General features: G+C 41.3%; 1 protein-coding gene across 1 annotated transcript in view; it reads right to left on the bottom strand.

Annotated features, from left to right (window-relative positions):
* PAPPA2 (pappalysin 2) overlaps positions 1–21398 on the bottom strand; it is a 259746-nt gene that overhangs the window by 17918 nt on the left and 220430 nt on the right. The window lies entirely within an intron of this gene.

Here is a 21398-nt window from a genome sequence, read left to right as displayed (position 1 = left end):
ATTCATATTCAATGTACTACTTGGTTTCTCTTATTAAAAATAAAGTAAGAAATAAAGTACTAATTCTAGCTCTAATATTCCCCAATATTCCATATTTAATGCATAAAGAATTTGCCAAAGAGTATAGGACAAGTACAGCCAAAGAGAACAAAATGAGCATCACTCAGCCAAACGTGAGTATGTATTAACTATTTCTGAACTGTTTAATATTAAATTAGATTGTGTATGGAGGGAGTTGAACACACAGAAAAACTAAATTCGGCCCCTGTGCTCTAGAAGCTGGTCTAACTGGGCATTCAAAATAGGTACCCTAACAAAAACACATGCAAATGGCACACACCTCTAAATGGGTAGGCAGGAAGCAGGTCTTTTGCTCCCCACAGTAGACATGCAAGTAATGTGCACCGATGAGCTGTCGACTGAGCTTATTTCAGAGCAATCAGAGACATTAGTGTGAGAGGTTGGCCCACGATGTTGCCATCCACCCATCCCACCTGTCAATCCAGTTTGCTTTATCTTATCTCCTCTCATATTATCACTCTGACAACCAAACATTTGCCATTCTACTGAAGAAATAGCTTTATATTGAGCCTCTTTTCTCCCTTCTCTTTCCACTTCCTCAGTTCAGTGAGGTGGCTGTTACTTTAGTTCGGGTGAGAGATGGTAAGATTCTAACTTCCATAGTCCAGATTTGCCACCATGATGTCTTCCTAAATTTCAAACCCTATTACCTTTTCTCTCTTACAGAGATAGTTAAAGCTCACCAGATACTTGTGTGCTCCCTTACATTTCCCTGCTTCACTTAGAGTAGGCTTGATGTCACGTGACCATGTTCTGGTAAATAGGAAGGCAAACAGAAATGATACGTTACTTTTGGTCCAAGGTCGAGAGTTACTGGTCTCTCTCTGTATTTCTTCTCTGCCTCTTTGCAGGCAAGCACAGAGACCACATTTTGAGAGCACGGAAGAATAAAATGGAACAGATGGGTAGCTGCACTAGAGACTTTGTGTGAATGAGAAATAAATCCTTTGTCATATTGAATCACTGATTCACTGCTATTTTAGGGTTAATTTGTGATGACAGCTTATTCTTAATCCATATTCTTCTATTTCTAAGCCCTCATTATATCAACACTGGCTGCAGGATAAAGTCAAAATTCCTTAGCTTGGCCTATGAAAGCCTTAATAATCAACCTCTTATTTACCTCCTTTACCTTCAATCATTCCATTCTTCTCCACATACCTCAAAATCAGCTTCACTGAGCAGACTAATATTTTATGTTATATGCCACTGATATTTTTGGGTTGTTATGTGACATTATCACAGCAACATTTGACTAATACAGAGATTGGTATCAGAAGTGGGATGCAACCATAACAAAAAACTGAAATGTGTGGTAATGACTCTGGAATGGAGCAGCAGGAAGCAAAGGAACTGTTTTAGGAGGCTGGGAAAATGATTTCCCTCACTGACGCAGTAGCAAAACATTTGATCAAATATTTCCTGTAGTTACTTGTGAGGAAAATTATATTGTTAACTGTTAAATTTGCATGTCAGAAAATTTATTAATGCCCTATTGACTTTGAGTGAAGAGGCTTTGGAGAAGAATATTGTTAGGGTTAGTTGGTGGTTGTCATTCATTTGATAAGGTACTACAAGAAGAGATGAGCTCAGAAAATATTGCTGCTTTGCCAGCAGAATTGAGAGGGACTATAAAGTACTAGAAATTCTTGGACTAATTGTACTGAAAAATAAAGCTGTTTCTCAGCTCCAGCTAGTAAAAGATAAAACTTAGTAATTCTTTGCATTCAAAAGGCCTTCAAAGACTGAAGTTAACACTCAACCTTTTGCAGAAAAAGAAAAAAAATCAAGAGGTTGACTATTACAGCATTCATTAGAACCTTTAGCTGGATTAAAGTGGAACACACCTGGGAGATCCTCCTTGCAGCTAACAAAATGACTCCTCACAAAAAGGCTGAGTTTTGTCCAAGAGAAGCCTCATATACTCAGAATACCTTTAATTGAAACTATATAGAGAGCCACGTTTTGAAAAGACTCATGGGTATAGTTACAGCATATAGATTTTATTGGAATTAAATGTATACAAAACCAATAAATCTTGTGAGAGTTGTGTCTAAAATCACAATCAGCTTGGATTAAAAGAGACTTACTGTTAGAGAACATAAAAAGAGATTTGCTCTCCCTATATTACACCAGGAGAAAGCAGGCTGAAAAATCTGCTCAGCTTCTGCAAAGTGGAGGAACTCCAATGCTTTCTTTATGTGACCAGAGAGCATGATGGAAAAGCAAGAACTTCCAAGAGAGCAGAGCCAAGAGCCATGGAGAACAATCAACTGGGAAGCTACACCCAGGGAGTAACCATAAGTTATGAACAAGAAGTACTCTTCAGTCTCACAGTAGGGGGTTTTGCAACTTTTGTTTGACTGGATTTCAGAACTACTGTGGATCAGTGACTTTTATGTGCCTCTCATTGTTTCCCTTGAAAGGGAATGCTTATGGTAGTTGTCTTGTTTCTGCTCCACTTTGTACATGGGGTGAGTGATTTAGTACATGGGGCTGATTTTAGTACATGTGGCTGCAGAACAAGAGAAGCTACATTGTAACCTGACATAAGTCATGAGATTCTAGATTTCAAATCTGATGCTATACTGGATAAATCTTTTGGAAAGTCTTGGGGTAAGGTGGAGTGAATTTGAATATAACAAATGCTCGAGACTGAAAACGGTGACTCGTAGATATTATTTGTCCACAGTGCTTTTTACTCTCCCTTCCTTTGCATGACTTCACTATCAGCAAAATATAGTCACCCTTCCTACTAACTTTGACTTAGCCGTGAGGTTTGCCTTGACTAATAAAACATGAGTGTATGTGACATATGCTACGCTTGGCAAGAAGTTTTAAATGTGTTGGCATGCCTTAGCTCACCCTTTTGTGCCCATGCTATCCACCATGAGAACACATCCATGTAGCGGCTGACCCTGAAACCCTAAAGCCTGGGTCCCTGAGGGAGAGACAAGTGAGTACACCTGAACCAAGCCCACAACCTGAAGCAGAGCCGCTGTAGCCAACCAGCAGATACACGAGTGGGAAATAAACCTTGTTATTAAGAAACTGATATTTGTGGATTCTCTGTTCTATGGCATTATTACAGAAAAACTCGATGACCACTTCATGCCATTATCTTTCACATCTTTGCCCTTCCGTACACTCCTATTCATCCTTCAGATCCACTTTGAATGGTTATACCCATCTCTAAGACCTCCATGTGCTCAAGAAAAGTTATTTGCTTTATTCTCTGTGTTCCCACATGACCTTGCTTATATCTTTGTATTACTCATTGGATAGCAATTTGATTTTTTTATCTTTATTATATACACTGTATTGGGAATACTTATTCATTATTGTAATCTCAACACATAGAAGGCACTTGGAAAATATTATTTTAAGTGAAGAAATGAACAAATGGACCTGAAGGAGTGATTACAGTTTTGTAACTGTGGTGCCAGTTGAGAAGGAGGCTGTATGACATTCCTGCAAATCCTAGCCATTGGGGGGATCAACACATTTTTAGATTGAGAAACAGTATGAGGCTCATACAAAAATGTTGGATTTTTTTTTTTTTTTTAATGTGTTGGAATTTTCAGTCCTAGTTTCTGTAGCTAAGCTTGGAGAGGTGGGAAGATGCTTCCCATGCATGAAGTATTATACATTCCTGGGCTAGAACGTATTTCCTTTGGGGGTTGTAGTGGTTTCTTTCTTTTTCTTTTCTTTTCTTTTTCTTTTTTTTCCCAGCTTTGGAAGCATCTAATGTTTGCAATAACAATAATGACAACAAAAATATTAGGCTGGCCCAGTATGAATCAGGAGATGATTTATACATGCAGTGGGCGTAGGGGGTGGGGAAAGGGGATAGGGGCAGAGGGAGGGGAGAAGAAAGGAAAAACCCAGTTGCCAGGAGTTTAACAGAAGAAAATGCCATGCATGATACGTGGCTGGCGCAGTGAGCAGCAACATCTGCTCTCGATGAGGATCCCCTGTGTGTGTTGCTGTGTGTGTGTGTGTGTGTGTGTGTGTGTGTGCATATGCGTGTGTAAGGAAACACCCAGGCTGGGTGCTTCAGGAAGCCTGCTTATGGCTCCAGCGTCACTAGTCTGAAATGCTGCCTCAGTGGCGGCCCCTCACTGTGGGTTAGATCTCCAGCCAACTTATTCTTGCAAAGTACGTTGCAGGCTAGAATGGGCTGTGGAAAACAAGCCCGAGAAAAGCCACAAGGGCCTCCTGACCCATTTGAATCTTTCCCCTGCCAACGTCTCATTATTGATCTTAAACAGGAAGGAAGCTAATGTATAAGGCTGAAGAGGCCGAATCTACTGGAAAAGGAAAGGCTTACTTAGCACCACTGGACCAGAAGCGTTGAGACAAGGATGAAGTAACTAGTCTATGTTTTCAAAATAGGTCCATGGCTTTTTTTGTTTTGTTTTGTTTTAGTTTGGCTAAGTATTCAAAGACTTGTTTCTTCTTGTTACTCTGTTCAATGAAATGGAGGCAAAACAAGGGGAAGGATTTGCATCCTCTGTGGTGTATGGGCATCCTCTTAAGGGAGCTTCTGAAGGAAGATTACCCCAAGCTGCTGGGCTGCAGCTGAGATGCTGCGGGAAAACCTCACATTGGAGCTGTTAGCTTCTTTAATTGAGGTTTTGATACCTAATTCAGGTGCCTATACTTAGAAAGGTAGATCTAAAGGGATACGAAAACTCACTTAAAGTTGTCAGCCAAAAAGGAATCAGACTGAGTTGAAAGAGGATGAGCAGAGGCTCTGTTTCTCCTGGTCAGATGTTGATGCGGCTTTATGCACCTGCCTCCTGGCAGACACTCAGCTTCCTTGGTTGGGACCACCTCAGGCAACGCATAGGAGGTATCACCTGCAGTGCGGCCATGCCTCTGCTGAGCTTGCTTAAGAAGACATGTCCCATGGGGATGGTGATTCTATACATGTGTGTAGCATTTTAGTGTCTACAAATGCTTTCACAAACATGATTTCATTTGAGATCCAAAAGAGCTTTACAAATCAACCAAGGGAGATATTCTTTTTCACAGGAGCTAAACAGCTTTGATTGAGGTCACACCATCGAGAAGAATTAAGGCAATATGTGCAACCATGTCTTCTTTCTCTACTGAACAGCCTTCAAAGAACTGAAGAGACCCTGGGAGTCTGAACTTCACCTATCCCCGAAGTTCCAGTACAGGGCGATGCTAACTGTAAACTTAACAGAAGAGAGCAGTCAATAGAAAAGACTTTTAAAGGAGTCATAAAACTCCAGGTGTCTTGGCAATTTTCCTCTTTATAAGTGAGCAAAGTGTTCCTATCCCCTCAGTAGCCAAGCTGCTTATGATTCCTGCCCTAATGCTGATCCTCCCCTCAATCTGTGGACACCTCCACTTCTAACCACAATCATTCGCTCGAAAAATACGGAGCATCTAACATGTGCCAGTCACTATATCACTGTACTGAGGACTTGAGCTGTCACAGTGAATAAATGAATAAAAATTCCCACCCTGTGGAGTTATATACCAGTGGAGAAAACAGACATCAAACAAGTAATAGTATAATAAATTAGAAAGTAAGTAATTCTATAAAAAATGCTGGTAGTGTAAGGGAATCAGGAGTGCTGTGTGGTGGGAGGGTGGGCAGAGAGCGAGGGAGTCAGGACGACCATAATTTTCAATCGAATGGTCAGAGAGGAGATATTTGCAGGGCTGCTTAAGCCATCGCAAGGACTTTGGCTTTCTCTTTGGGTGAAATGGGGAATCATTGCAGGGCTTTAGCCCAGGAGTACATGTTAACAGGACACTCTGGCTACTGTGCTGTGAATAGACCACGGGGAGGCAGAGGGAGTGGTGAGACCAGCCGGGAGGTTACTGCAGCCATCCAGGCAGTAGATGACGATAGCTCACACCAGGACACCAGCTGAGATGGGTGACAGGTGGCTGGTTTGTGAATACATTTTACAAGTAAAGCTAACAGAATTCCCTGATAAATTGGATGTGGAGGGTGACAGAAAGACAGAAATTAAGATGACATCAAGGCTTTCATCCTGAGCAACTACAAGGAAGAAGTTGCCATCAACAGAAATGGAAAAGTCTACACAGAGAAATGAGAAACCACTGCACAGGAAATACCCTGAATTCTTGAATTCCATCTGCACCTCTGTGAACTCTGACTTTAGTCATTGTCACTCCTTTCCCATTTGACTTAGAGGCAACAGTATTGGTAATCTCTTCTACCCTCTCCTTACCTTGGATTTCCATGCTCTCAAGCAGATTATTACCTGCAGCCAATAAATATGCTCTGGCTCCCATATCAAGTCTTTCCATGGACACTGTTTTCCATTCAAGTTACCACCGTCTTACTCCTCACGTACTGCCCAACTTTTGTAAACAGTATTTTTCGCTGCATTCATGTTCTTATTTATTTCTTAACCTTTTGCCTTCTCTCCCCCACTCCATGGATACTGCTGTGTCAGGGATTTTGGAAATCATCAGCCTAATTGTTCCTTGTCAATACTCAACTCGTTTGTCTGCCCTGCAACATTTAGCACAGCTCTCGTCCCCTACGCCTCTCTTCTTCCCTGGTTTTCCTGAGACCACACACTCCTCTGTTAGCTTCCCTGTCTAATTATTCTCGCTCTGCCTTCCTGGCTAGCTCCCCTTCCTATGTTCTCCCCTATGTTACCTCCTGCCTACCAGGTCTTTCTCCCTCCTGTCCCCCCACTCACATTCCCTCCACGACCTCATCCACTTGCCTGCTTGCAATTATCATCCTTACTTCCCTCATTTCTCAGTGTAAGTCACCAACTGAGACTGCGTTCCTGAACTCCAGGTTTTTATTTCCAATTCTACTAGACTCACTGAGTCTAAATCCAAGCCTGTTATCTTCTCCTATAAGCCCGCTTCTTTTTCTTGACAGAGATTAATGGCATTCATTATCAACCCATGGAGCAGGGAGTTAGATTTGGAATCCCATCTCCCCCGCTGGATGGAATTCTAGAACCCATTTTATACCTTAAAAGAAAAGCCCTCAATGATTACTTATTTCCATCTGCACTGCTGGCGCTGCACTGCTGGTGCTGCACTGCTGGTGCTGCACTGCTGGTGCTGCACTGCTGGTGAGTCTGGGCCTTCACCATCTCTCTCTTGAAATACAGGCGCTGTCTCCTAACCACTCTGCTTATCACCTGTCGCTCCTCCACAGGCTTCATCTGCAACCGTGTATCACATCTGAGCTTGTTCTTTCCTGGTGATAAAATGTTGGAGCTCCTCAATGCCTTCAGAATAAAGTTTGTATCTCAAGCACAGCAGCATTCCAGACACTTCCTAATCTGGCCCGAGCCTCTCCAGCTCAGCCTGTAGTCTCCACATGCCCTGTCCTCTAGTAGTTCTCTCAACAGCCTCTGTGTTTTCAAGACATGCCTTGTCCTCTACTTTCTCTCTCCCTGAGGGGCTTTCCACTTTGTCTTCACTAGGAGAGTTGTTATATTCTTCCAGGCCCCACATGAGCACTACTTTGCCACCATATCTTCCCCAAATGTATGCTCCACACCCACCTCCTGCTTGCTCCACAAACAGACACAACCACTTTCTTTTCTCTGCTCCCACAGAAATTTTGACATACCTCCTGCTCCAGGCAGGTCAGGAAGTCCTAAGAGGCAGGGGCCTTGACCTGTTTGCCTTTATATCCCTAGGGTCTGGTGCTATGCATGGGCAATAGATATACCTTCCTTGAATGAGTTCCCCTCTTCCTACATTTTATACCTTCAGGGGTTAATCATCTTGAAGGAATATAGGCAGAAATAAATTAGAAGAGACAATAGAAGAAAAAAATACCAAAGACAGGTCTGTGCCAGGAGCCTGCATTTTCTCCCATAGTGGCATAAATGCTGCAGAAGGAAGTAGACAGCAGGAATAGCACACTGCTCCCTGAGCATCTTCCACATCCCAGACTTAGTGCTGGTAAAACATGCCGTGTGAGGAATTGAACTTGTGTTTGTATCTGCTCCCTCCAGAAGCCCCACTGAAATGATAGGAATAAAAAAGCTATGAACTCACAAGAAAAACAAAAACGGGAGAGATGATGACAGCTGATAAAGAATTCGACATTATTTGGGAAACTGGACAATGGATAAATGAGTAGTAGCTGACATGGCAGACTTAAGAAAGCAAATACCTAGTGCCTGGAATGCCACGGAACACCAGAAAGCTCAGGAATTAGAAGTTCCAGGTACCTCTAAGGGCAGGAGGGCCAGTGTGTGTGTGTGTGTGTGTGTGTGTGTGTGTGTGTATGTGTGTGTGTGTGTAGACATACATACATATATCATATGCAAGGAGTCTTCTAAAAGTTCATGGAAAAATTTGTATTATCTTTTAATACTATTTTTCCATGAACTCTTTGAAGTACAGAAAAAAGCCAAAAATGACATGAAAGGGTGGCCCAGAGAGGCTGAGGTTAGGGAGCAGAGGGCCAGGCACTGCTTGCCTTCTAAACAAACCTAGGGGTGCTAACTGGCTTTTCAAACTAGGTACATGTATTACCTCCACAGAATTAAAATTAAGTTTAAAAAATATTACAACTAAATATAGCTAATAAGGGTGGAGCTGAGATTTAAACCTGTTAGGATTTAAAATGTGCATGTAACTGTACATGCTGTTGGCTATAATTTGCAGATATTTGTAATAAATTTAGAAGTGTTGGCCTTTCCTTTGCCATCGCTTCACTGTTGGATTATTCAAAAGAACAGATACACACACATATACCCATATGTATCTGTATATGCATATAGCCATACATATATACTTTATATGTTTTAAAAAATAAAGTATAAGAAACTTAACAGAATGCCTTGCTAGCACTTAGATATTATAATAAACAAGTATTAATAAAATAAGTCCACTTAAAGGACCGTCTACTTTAGTAGGATGAATAAAAAATGGTTCAAATTTTATCAACTTTTTGAAAGAGCTTGTTTATATGACTGTTTAATAAAGGAATAACACCAATAACCGTGATGCCAAATCATAAAATAATCAGTGACCTGTAGGATTCATGATGAGTGTCACTGACTGTATTTGTGTAGTGGTTAAAATACATTTAAAATACATTTTAGAAGCAGTTAGAAATCTTAGTGGAGAAAAGTCCCCATGAAAAGGGGAGGGGTAGAGTTATTTATAGGAATAACTTTGCTTGCCGCTAATTCTTATAACCTCAGCATAACCACTGGAAAGTAGCTGGAAGGTCTGGCAGGTTAAAGAAAAGAAGGTAGTGTTTCTGGGATGCCAATTTTGCAGGTGAGTAATATTTACATTATCTGCAAGCTGGGCTAGAAATGGAAGGGCAGTGGAAAAGAGAAAGAACAAAAAACTAAGGAAAAGCACATAGTAAATCAGAGAAAGTGTGGAGCATGAGAAGTAAAAGGGATAACTGAGGTCATAAAGAAAATTAACAGAGTGAGAAAGTGGCCCACCCAGGAGGCCAAGAGCACAAAAAGAGCAAAACGTGCTGCAAAGCCCACCAGGATGTCACCGCATAGCTCCACAGGAGTTTGAGACAAGCCTAAATTCTCATGAACATTGATAATCTAGAAGACGTTCTGCAATTTGCATGGTTGTGCTTTTAATGTTTTACTTTTCTAAAAAGTGGGGGCAGGGGGGAACAACAATGGTTTTAGCTTTCAAAATGAAAACCCAGTCCTAATTAACATTTGGAGTTTGATTTTCAGAGATTCCAGCTACAGAATCTAAAAGCTGAGTCCTGAACCGAATGGGACTCTGGACAAGCCTAAACACATGCCAGAGTTTCAGGCTGGTGCAGACATTGCACAAACTGGCAGCAAAATTCACAAACAAATCTTGAGGGGATTGGAATTTGGCAGCCAGCCGAGTCTGGAAGACAGCTCCAATGTAAGCTAATTTTCCGTTTTTCTCTGGATTTTAGCACATCTAACACATATTTAGATTTAGATATCTAGGGACCTACACTACCCCTACCACAAGTCTAGTAATTGTTCCCATTATGGACTTCTAGGCAATTATTACCCCTACGCTAATTAGAATTTTTATAACCCCTCTTCACCCACAGATCCTAAAGAATTTGGCAAGAATTAAAAGAAAAGTAAGCCCAAAAGATCTGTCCTCGAGAAGCAGGGAAGGAATGATTATTGTATCTGGTTTGTAAACAACTAAAATGTGGCAAACTCTAAGTTTAATTATTGGCTATTATTTAAATAACGACATAAAATAAAAAGGAAACAAGAGAAGTTAACTTCACAATCACACAATGCACAAGTGATAAAGTTAGAATGGAACATTTGGTTTTATTACACAGACTTCATAAATGCGATTCATTTTTCTCTTTGTAATATGACATATTCAAGAAAGAATGCTTTTTGAAAGATCCGTAGCAATTCCTTCTATCTGGTCACACTTCTAAGTTCATTTTGGGCTGTGATAATACTATCAAGTCTTGGCATTTGTTAAGAGTAATTTGCGACTATCCCCTGATGGAAACATACATGACTAATGCATAGTAATAGAGATAAACCCTTACAGATAGAAAAGACTGAGAAAAGAAGAGCTGAACAGGTTTCACTACGAAGCTGAGGGGAATAGAAAGGGGACAGACTTGGGATCAGAGAAGGGACTTTAGCATTGGTGTATTCTTCAAGTCCCTCAAAACTCACTCTTCGGCTGCTATTTTCCCCACACTTAGACCAGCACGTCTCAAAGCTGAGAGCACATCAAAATCCCCTAGTGGCCTGGTAAAACTGACGGTTGGACCCCATCCCAGAGTTTCTGATTCAAGAGTCCCCAGTGGAACCTGACATTCTGCACTGCAGTTGCCAGGTGAGGCTGCTGCTGCTGGCCCAAGATGACACCACTGCCCTAGACCATTCTGGTTCTTTGCAGGTCCAGCTTCAACTGCTCTCGCTCAGGAGTCCTGAGTGTCCGAGCTCTATGCGTGAATGCAAAGCTGTCTGACTCACCTATGCATGGAAGTATTTCCTTGGAAGAAAATCCCCTTCCTGCTTTCCTGCAGGTAGGCCTGAGACCGCTTCCACTGTCACAAGGAATGTGGGGTGCCTGCACTGCAGTCTCCTAGATACTTATACGTTTCATTTCATTTCACCTTTTAGGACAAAGAGGTCTAGAATTTACAATTGTGCTGATAGGTTTTAGCACACTGCAGTGAAGCTTCACGTAGGCAAAAAGGAAAAACTAACACTTTTATTTAGCTAACACTTTTTTTTATATGTAACTAGAGAGAGAGAGAGAGAGATCTCACATCTTATCCTCAAAAGCAAGGGGACAAAACTCTGACAAGGAACTAAGCTCTTCCTCCAAAAGAGCCCACAAGATGCAGAAGCCCATGATTACCACTGTTGCTCAGGGAGACTAACCTGCCACCCTCCGCCACCCCTCCTCCGATCATCTCATTTCCAGATCAGGATACAGCCATCTGCCCCCTAAAATAAAGCACATCCCCTACATTGGGACTTCTCAGTCAGACTTTAGCTACTGTCCACCCCTTCTTGGCTCAAACTCCGGAAAGAAAAAAAAAAAGGTACAATAAAAACTCAATTTCTTGCCATTATTTTCCACCTCATGAATTATATATTGTCCCTGCATCTTACAGAGTTGATGCGCCCAGGCAGTGCCCATGAATGGTCAGGAAGCTCATGTCCCAGACACAGCCAGCAGGGCTACCATCTGGAATAGAAATAATAAAAGGGAGACAGAGAGAGGTCCAGGACAACAGAGAAGAAAGAATCCAAGGAATGGAGCAGCAGATGGAAAGAGTTAGTGATGGGAACTCTGTGGCATCAGCTACTAAATGTGTAAAAACAATACAACTTCCCACCTACACTTCAGTAACGCAGCCACTCCGTTGAAGCTAAATTTGTCCCAAAGGTGCCATCTTTCTACTCCCAATTCCCTACTATATAATTTCCTATGGAAATAGTACTTGTACAGAAATAACACATAAAAATATCTCTACTGGCTGCTTTAAGAAAATACAAATATATTTACATTTAAATCCATGGAGTGCTAGATTTACAGAGGAGGAAAATACCCCCAAATCTTCCGTGTTTGAGACAGGAAAATGTCAGAGAGAGGAGAATATATATCCGCTTAAAACTCTCCAAAGACTAGTATGCCTTGTTAACACTTCTCCTTATAATCTTGTAGAAAGCTCAACATTTTCAGGATATTCTCACACGGATTTACTTTTAATAGTTTATTTAGTATTTTAAACCTGTTATTTTCTGTCCTGTTTTCACTGGGGGATTATGACTATTAACTTTTCTCTCTGTAAAATGTTTAATACATGAAAATACGTACTACATTAATCTTAATCTTTCTGGTTTTGGGCTTATATGTATTTGCATGTAACTTGTTTCAAGAACAGAGCCATGCTGCTGTTTACCCATGATGAGCCATATTTTTTTAAATTTTAACAATAATTTTAAAACAATCTAGCTTTTTCTGGCTTATGATAATACCACTGTCTGCCACGTGTTTTTTAACTCTATCCTTTTTTTGTTTGTTTTTTAATGCTTTGGAGAAATGCTTTATTTTTTTAAAGGGTTTCCAAGGCAAGGCTATTTTTATTTATTTTATTTATTTTTATTTTAAATTAATTTTTGTATTGAAACATATTCATCGTAGATATTTATGGGGTACAGAGTTATATTTCAATACATATACACAATGTGTGATGATCTAATCAGGGTAATTAGCATGTTCATCATCACAAATTTAATAATTTCTTTGTGATGTGAGCATTTGATTATCTCTGTCCTTGACCTTTCTGAACTTTATTCTATTCCAAGTGGTTTCTTCATTTACTCAAGAACCACTGGAAGATGAGTCCTTTTCTCCCAAGATGTAAGCTGGGCTCTACTTTATATAATTATCTGCCAGTGTTTTAATTAATTCCTGCTCAGTGTCTCTCAAAGTGCAGTTGAGGACCACCTGCATTAGAAGCATTTGGAGTATTTGTTTAAAACAGTGAAATCTTGGAGTTCACACAACACTTGACATATGAGTCAAGAGGGAGGGGAAGAACCTAGGAATCTGCATTTTAAAAATAAATCCCTTCACTTCCCCTGTGTAATTCTTAAGCACTCTTTTTTTAAAAACTACCAGCCGAGTCCATTGCCCATGAGAAATGTTTAAAGACAAGGTGCAGCCAGAACATGTCCTGAGAATGTGACTGGATGGACCCCCCTGTTCAGCACGATGTGTGGTCCAAGATATGGTCAACTCCTTAGTTGCCTTCTTAAATTAGGGTACATCATTTATCTGCTAAATCTAAGAAGTGACTTCTCCTTTATCTCTTTGACCAATCATTCTGTCACAGAACATGACATCAGTAAAGGAGAGCATGTTCCTTATAAATGCAGGACTTGGACTTAGAGAAATTTGTCCTAGAACATTTTCTGGTAGAAAAATCAAACTTGCAGGCATGCAGCTTTTATTGTTCAACTCCTTTTTCTTTTAAAATCGTATATACCACTCCGCTTTTCTTCCAGGCTGCTGACAGCTCCTCATTCCTTTAAGAACATCAAAATAATTAGGTAGAGGCTTCCAAGGGCCTTTTAAAAGCAATCTTTTACCAAATTTCCTCCAGCCTCACTTGGTTTCTCATCCTCTCCATATACACACACGTAACTATGCATTGCCTGCCACTGTCTTATGAGAATTAGCAGTGAGAAAAAGTATTACTTTGCTTTGAGTGACAGAAGTCACTCAGTATTACTGATAAATGAAATGTAGTTAATCTTTGTCACACACTCAATTAATGTTTACTGAGCACTCATACAAAAGCCACTGGCACATTCTCTACCATGTTCTGACTCCCACATCTATCCCATTTTAGACTGAGCTTTCTCTTGCGGGGTAGTTCCAGGATGAGAATAGTAAAACCAAAACCAGGACTGGCCTTGGACGGAGGTCAAGGAAAGACAGGTTTCCAAAGTGTAACTCATCCAGTGAATAAGAAATCAAGGTTAACCAAGATGAAGGCGACAAATCTGAAAATGGGCCCTCTATGAGAAAGACCTATGAGTGTAATAAAGACCAAAATCTCCGTGGAAAGCAAAAAATCCTCAGAAACGGGGGTAGGTTTGCTGTTATTCCTGAAAAGTTAGCATGACCCAAGCTTTACTCGGGTAAAAAAAAATTGTTGACTCTGACAACAATTTTGAGATGATTTTTATCCTAATTTAAAAGCTGAGAAAACTTAAATTTGGACAAGTTAACTGACTCGCCCAAGGAACTATCTAACAAGGAAGGAAACTGAGGCTCCAGCCTGCACACAGCTGCCCTCCTGCCACTCCATGCCACCTATGCTGCAGTTACGAGGTGTTCTGATTCTACCCATGACAGAGTTTCTCCTCTCTACTTCTCTCCTGTCTCTCCCTTTACTTCCACTATGCTGCTTCACAGAAGACTGAACCAATCTTTTCCAACTCAAGGCTCTCAAAGTCAAAGCTCTACCTTCAACTCTCCATCACTGCCTTTAGGGAGGTGGAAGCAGGTGTCACTGAAGAATTAGTTTTGAGCCTTTCAAAGGGGATACAAGAGTGAACAAAACACAACTCTTGCCTCCCAGGAGTGTGCAGACTACTGGAAAGATAGACCTATTGAATAATCTTGAAATAATGTGGTAGGTGAGATGACAGGCATTTACAAGGGATGTGCCAGAATTTAGAAAAGAGATGGCAGCTTGGGCCCAAAGAGACTTATTTGAAATTCCCCCCAAATCTTAAAAGGCTTTATGAGTTTTGTTGGTGGCTTCAAGAACATCAACCATGGCTACCTACAGCACATAATATTCATAAAGATATAAACTGTGTGTAAATGGACTGTTTCTCAATTCTTAATACATTGTTTCAGGGTGATCTTGTGCCCACACTTTTGTGTGTGTGTCTATATCTATACATCTGTGTCTATATCTACATCTATGTCTATGTCACATCTTAGGCAATATCACTACTAATATGTTATATTATTGGGCACTTTATATGACATCTTAACATGAGTTATTTCACTTGATTCTCACAGGATGTCTGAGAAAAAGCCGGACAGATCCTACACACAGCTAACAAGTGGAGTCAGAATTTGAATGCAGCTCTTCTGACATCATTCTGCGTCTGTCCTCTGCAGCTCTCTCTTTTAAAAAAGAAAGGGCACGACTTAACATGAACCAGCAAAGTGTTGGAAAGAGAGTATCAGAAACTGTACTTCAAAATGGAGACTGCTGGGAAGAACAGGAGGAACTTGTAAGAAATATATGCTCACAGAAAAAGCAGAGCTAAGAAGTAGGTCAATTTTAATCATCCCATATGAACCTAATTTATCAGTGCTATGTAAAAGGAGGCTGTAAGTGTGGTCTTTACACCCAGCAGCACTCTGCAGAGAACAAAGTGTTCTTAGTTTAAGTGGAAACTAAGATTGTGGACTTTGGAAGAATTAATAAATATGGTTTTATGAAAGAAAAAAGAAAGAAAGAATGGAAGGAGGAAGAAAGAAAAAGGAAGGAAGGAAAGAAGGAAAGAGGGAAGCAGAGAGGATAATCTATTATCTGATAGTGTCATGGATGGGATGGATGGAATCAATGCTCATTTTAATTATTACACAACAATCTGAGGAAAACCATTCTCTTTCTGTCTATCTTTCCCTCTCTCCCTCTTTCTCTCTCCATGCTAGGAAGAGTGCACTTTATTGGACAAGCATTTGACAGAGTAAGTATTAGTTTTCTACACCGTTGTCATAGAATATTTGTGTGCATGTCTATAACTTTACAAGCAATGTACAAATTAAATTATTCTTTCAATCAGTAAATGTTTGTTGAGCCCCAGCTATTTCAAACATTGTGCTGAGAATCTGAGATACAATAATGGAAAACACAATGTTAGTGTAGGGAGGCAGACACACCAGAATCCACTATTTTCCCCAAGGTGAAGAGTGGTAGAGATCAGAGTATGATTATATAACTCAACTGGGGTTGAGGGTGGGTGGTGAGTGGGGCGACAGTAATTAAACACTCCAAGTAGAAGAGATGCCTGGAAAATGTGTTGGAAGGTTACTAGAAGTTAGCCTAGCACAGGATCTCTCAACGGTGATACTACTGACATTTGGGGCAGTATAATTCTTTGTTGTGGAGCTGTCCTGTACATTGTAGGATGTTTAGCAGCATTCCTGGCCTCTATGCACTAGATTCCAGTCGCTCCCCCATTCACCGAGCTGTGACAACTAAAAATGTATTAGACATCCCTAAATGTCTCCTGATGAGGGGTAGGGGGTGCAAAATTGTCTCCAGTTGAGAATTATTGGCTTAGAGAGACATGGGATAGGTCAGAGATTCAGGAATGGAGACCCAAAATGTACAAAGATATAACAGGTCATGAAATAACAAGGAGCAATAATAGTGCTCTATGATTAATAATAAAAGTAGATAAAACAGTATTTATTATGCACTATTATGTACAAGACAGGCTGAATTCACTGGCTATAACATCTCATTTAACAGGTCAAAGGAGCTAAATAGACGTATATCAAAGGAAGACATACAAATGGCCAACAGACACGTGAAAAAATGCTCAACATCACTCAGCATGGGGGAAACGCAAATCGGAACCACACTGAGATCATCTCACCCCAGTTAGACTAGCTATTATTAAAAAGACAGAGAATAATAAATGCTAGTGAGGATGCAGAAAAAGGGGAACCCTCCTACACTGTTGATGGGACTGTAAATTAGTACAGCCATTATGGAAAATAGTATGGAGGTTCCTCAAACACCTACAGGTAGAACTTACACATGATCTAGCAATCCCACTGCTGGGTGTATACCCAAAGGAATGGGAATCATCAGGTTGAAGGGACACCTGCACCCCCATGTTTACTGCAGTTCTATTTACAATAGCCAAGAGTTGGAACCAACCTAAATGTCCATCAATGGTCGACTGGATAAGGAAAATGTGGTATATATACACAATGGAATACTACTCAGCCATAAAAAAGAATAAAATTCTGCCATTCACAGCAACATGGATGAACTTAGAGAAAATTATCTTAAGTGAAATAAGCCAGGCGCAGAAAGAGAAATGCCACGTGTCCTCACTCAGAAGTGGGAGCTAAAAAAACTCAACAAACAAACAAAAAACAAATAAAAAAAAAGAAAGATACAACAGTCATAATAATTACTTGAACTTTCAAAAGCAGAGAACAAAATTGAGGCCACCAGAGGTGAGAAAGAGGAAGGGGGAAGGGTTTAGTGAGAAATTGGTAAAAGGCCACAAAAAATGATTGCATTGGATAGTGTTGAATATACTAACTATCCTGATTTGAGCGTCACATATTGCACACACAGGTATTGATATTCAACAGTGTACCACAGAGATAGGTACAATCAATTATGTGTGTGGGTGTGTATGTGTTTATATATATATAAACACATATATATCACTTATCTTTACACAACCTTATGAAACTACTGCAATAGCCCAGGTGAAAAATGTTGAGGCTCCGACTAAGGCGGTGACAATAGGCATGAGTAGAGCTACTCAAATACTAACAGTCCTCGACTTAGGATGGTTTGACTTAACAATTTTTCAACGTTACAATGTGTATTTAGTATAAAAGGGTCTGAGGCACTCTCGTGATGTTGGGCGGCTGCAGTGAGCTGCGGCTCCCAGTCGGCTACATGATCACCAGGGTACACAGCTGATACTCTGCAGGGTACGTTGATGCCAGATGATTTTGCCCAACTGTAGGCTAAGGAAAGTGTTCTGAGCATGTTTAAGTTAGGCCACTCTAGGCTATGATGTTCATTAGGTTAGGTGCATCAAGTGCATTTTCAATTTGTGGTATTTTCAACTTACCATGTGTTTATCGGGACATAACCCCATTGTAAGTCAGGGAGCATCTGTGATGATCCAGTGACCACTGACCTGGTGACTGATTGGACACAATAGCTAACTGTCTCCAAGTGAATTGTGAATTATGGATCTTAGTGGGTCTCCACGGGAATGGCCTGTTTCTCTTTTCTTCTCCTTTTCTTTCCCTTTTCCCATCCTTGGGGTTTGCACCAAATTCAGTAAACATTTAGAAAGTGGCTAATAGCTCAGGGCATGATACCACTTTACAAGAATCTATATTGGGCCGGACATGACACTATGCACATTACCACATCAATCCCTCATAAAAACTCCTTAAAATAGCTCTGCTGCTCCATTTCTAACACAGATTATGACTCTGAGGCTCACACTATTCAGCTGACCCAGTATTTGAATCTAGATTTGTTTGACTTTAAAACCTTTCCACTAGCCAAGTTGCCATCCCTTGCCCATTTGCAACTTACAAAAGAAACAGAAAATACAAGAAACTTTCAGGTTAAGAAGGCCAAACACAAGAAACAACTAGAAAAATAGAATTGAGTGTATGAACAAGTTTGGGTTGCAGGTACGTAGTCCACTCACGCTCTTGCTGAGACAATGGGAATGTCAGAGACAGTGAGAAGATGGGATTAGTGAGGTAAGATTTTTCAGAGGGAATCTTAGAGGAGCTTCTTAAAGAATACGAGAAGCACCGAATAGTGGAGAATTGAAGGCAAAATCTCTGTGGCCAGGGGGACATGACACAGACAAAGCTGCAGAAGTGGCATCAAGTGCACTGTGAGCTGGGGACAGTGAGGTGATGGATTTATTGCCTTGGGTTGATTGGGAGAAATAATAAAGGAGGCATTCCACCCTTATAAGGCCTTCTGAGGGGATGTCTTAGAATTATATTTAGTATTGGAAGGCAAAATAAAATAAAATAAAATAAAATCCTTTTAGATACTGGGTGACAAAGTGTTTAATTTGAGCTCAGGTTTCTCTGCGGCACGTTTTAAAACTCCCTCTCGCCCACCTAGCCCTCGTTGCTTCGTCTCCCTTCTGGATCTGTTTTCCCTCCACTCTTCAGTTCTCCCTCATATACTTAGCTGACTTTTTCCAGTAAGGACTTCAGCGTCTGCCAAGTTGCCCCTGGAACGTGCCAGTTTCAGCCTCTCTTCTCCTCCTTTCTGATTCTCACCACCCCCTCTGCGTTTCTCATCGCTTTCTCCCACCCCTCCCCTGTCCAATTCCCTTTCCATCCTGTAGTATCGATTCTTCTCTGTCTTGTGTCTTCCTTCCACTCCTCTAAGTGGTTTTCCTTCCTCCTGTCCTTTGTTGAGAGACTAGAAGCCAGAATCTCGTTTTTCAAATCTTCTCCTGCCCAGAGAGTCTCAGGAAATAGGGTAGAAAAATCAGAATGTAAATATCGTTGGCAACAATTATTCCTACACAAAGAGAGTTTCAAACTAGGGAGGCTCCGGCTAGGAAACTTCTTGTCTGCCCCAGCAGCAGTTGGGTGATGGTTCTCAAATGCTAGCAGTCATCAGAAGCCCCTGTTTAAACACAGCCTGCTGGGCCCCGCTCCCAGATTTCTGATTCAGTAGGTCTGCGGTGGGGCCTGCACATGTGCATTTCTAACAGGTTCCCAGGTGATGCTGATGGTACTGGTCCAGGGGCTACACTTGGAGGACCACTGGAGCGGGGGAAACAACAGCTGTCAGGGTGTCGAGGCTTAGCAGTGCAGAAGTCGGGCTGGGGGGACATCAGAGGGAATGGAGCTTTGCTCCTTATCACATCGGCCAAGGGACTGACAGCAGCCTGGGAAGCTCTGGACAGGAGCTCCAGAGGATGTGCTGGGGTGCAGGGAGGAGTGGAGGACAGATGGGGAAAGCTCTGTATTGTAACCTTCTGGGAAACACCAAAGCCAGCTCCAAACCCTGTCATCCACCTTCCCACTTGAGATCATGCATAGAAGCAGCAAAAGGGATTTCTCAGGATCCCTTTGATCTCTTCCCAGCTTCCAAGTCCTCTGTCTGTTTATCTCCCTCCTTCCCTGGCCTCCTCTTCCCCCTTCTTACCCCTGGCTCAGTGGATGATTCACTCCCCTCTCTCCCGCCTCCCCACCCCACTGCCATCTGTTTTTCTAATGATGGCAGAAGATGAGCTGTTTTGTCGGCCCACCCCATAACAAAGCACACTCCATGTGAGCATTTTTCCTGATGCACTCTCAGAATGCTGTTTTATTGGTATTAGTTCCCCACCCAGTTTTCCCTTTTCTCTCAAACCCCACCCTTTCCCCCTCTCTGGCCTCATGTGGATCCCGGTTTCCCAGAATTAGATCAGGAGACACGAGATGCAAAGGAATAGAGGAATTAAGATGCATGTGGGCTGAGTGTGTAAGGGGACGGTGCTGGCAATAATGGAGTTTGAGGGCTCTCTCTGGAGCACACAGGGGAGCCAGAATTACCCACGCACTGCTGCAAAGTGGCTTATTTACTTCCAGTGAGAGATTTGGATGACAAAACCTGTTGTGACTGAGACTAGAATATTTGTATTTGTCACTGGCTATTCTTAGGGTGGGAGGGCTTAAATGGTGTGTGTGTGCGTGTGTGTGTGTGTGTATGTGTGTGTGTGTGCGTGTGTGTCTTTCTCTCCTGTCACTCCTGTGTCAGGATTCCTGGGTCATTCTCTCTCAGCAAGACTCTGCCTCATTCCAACTTTTCTTTGTTAGGTTAACTCCAGTTAACCGAATGGCGATTCACAGCACCCTGAGTCCCCCCACTGGTAGGGGAATCCACTGTATGAAGAAGTAGACAGGACTTCTTGAGGTAGTAAAGGTCTAGCTTGTGTTAGCCAACAGTGGACAACAGGTCTACCTAAGAGGGTGCAAACACAGACGCCAGCATGACCGGGTAAGTAGCCACAGGGAGAGGTGAGGACCGCGCTGACTGGAGAGACTTGCTCCTCTGGGGTTATGGCTGCTACTCAGATTCAGCTAATGATTGCCACGGTTGCCAGACATTCTTGTTTTTCAAGAGAAAAAAATCTTTCACTATGAGTTTCTTATATTTATCCAAGGTGTATGTGTGTGTATGTGTGTAATGTTATGTATACACATATGAATTTTATGTGAAAATCCCCATTTTTAAATATTGGAAGCCAAAATAAAATTGTTTCTAGACACTGTGCTGGCCAAACAAATCGGTCTGTGATCCATCGGTCTGCAAAATCCTGATCTAACTAAGCTCAAGCAAGGCCTCGTTACAGAATCCCAAAACCATAAATAATTCTGACTTGCTTTTTAACTTATTCTTTTATGAAGTTATTTAAAATGAAACCTTGAAAATTTTGCTAAAACAAAACAAAAATCAGAAGTCCTAACTTCTATAAGTTTGGGATTGTGGAGCCAACTAAATTTGAGAGATTAAATGACAGGCAGCG

Source organism: Cynocephalus volans, chromosome 8 (genome assembly GCF_027409185.1).
Source record: "Cynocephalus volans isolate mCynVol1 chromosome 8, mCynVol1.pri, whole genome shotgun sequence".
Classification (NCBI taxonomy): Eukaryota; Metazoa; Chordata; class Mammalia; order Dermoptera; family Cynocephalidae; genus Cynocephalus; species Cynocephalus volans.
Note: the sequence above shows the minus strand (reverse complement) of the source record. Positions and strands in the feature narration are given on the sequence as shown.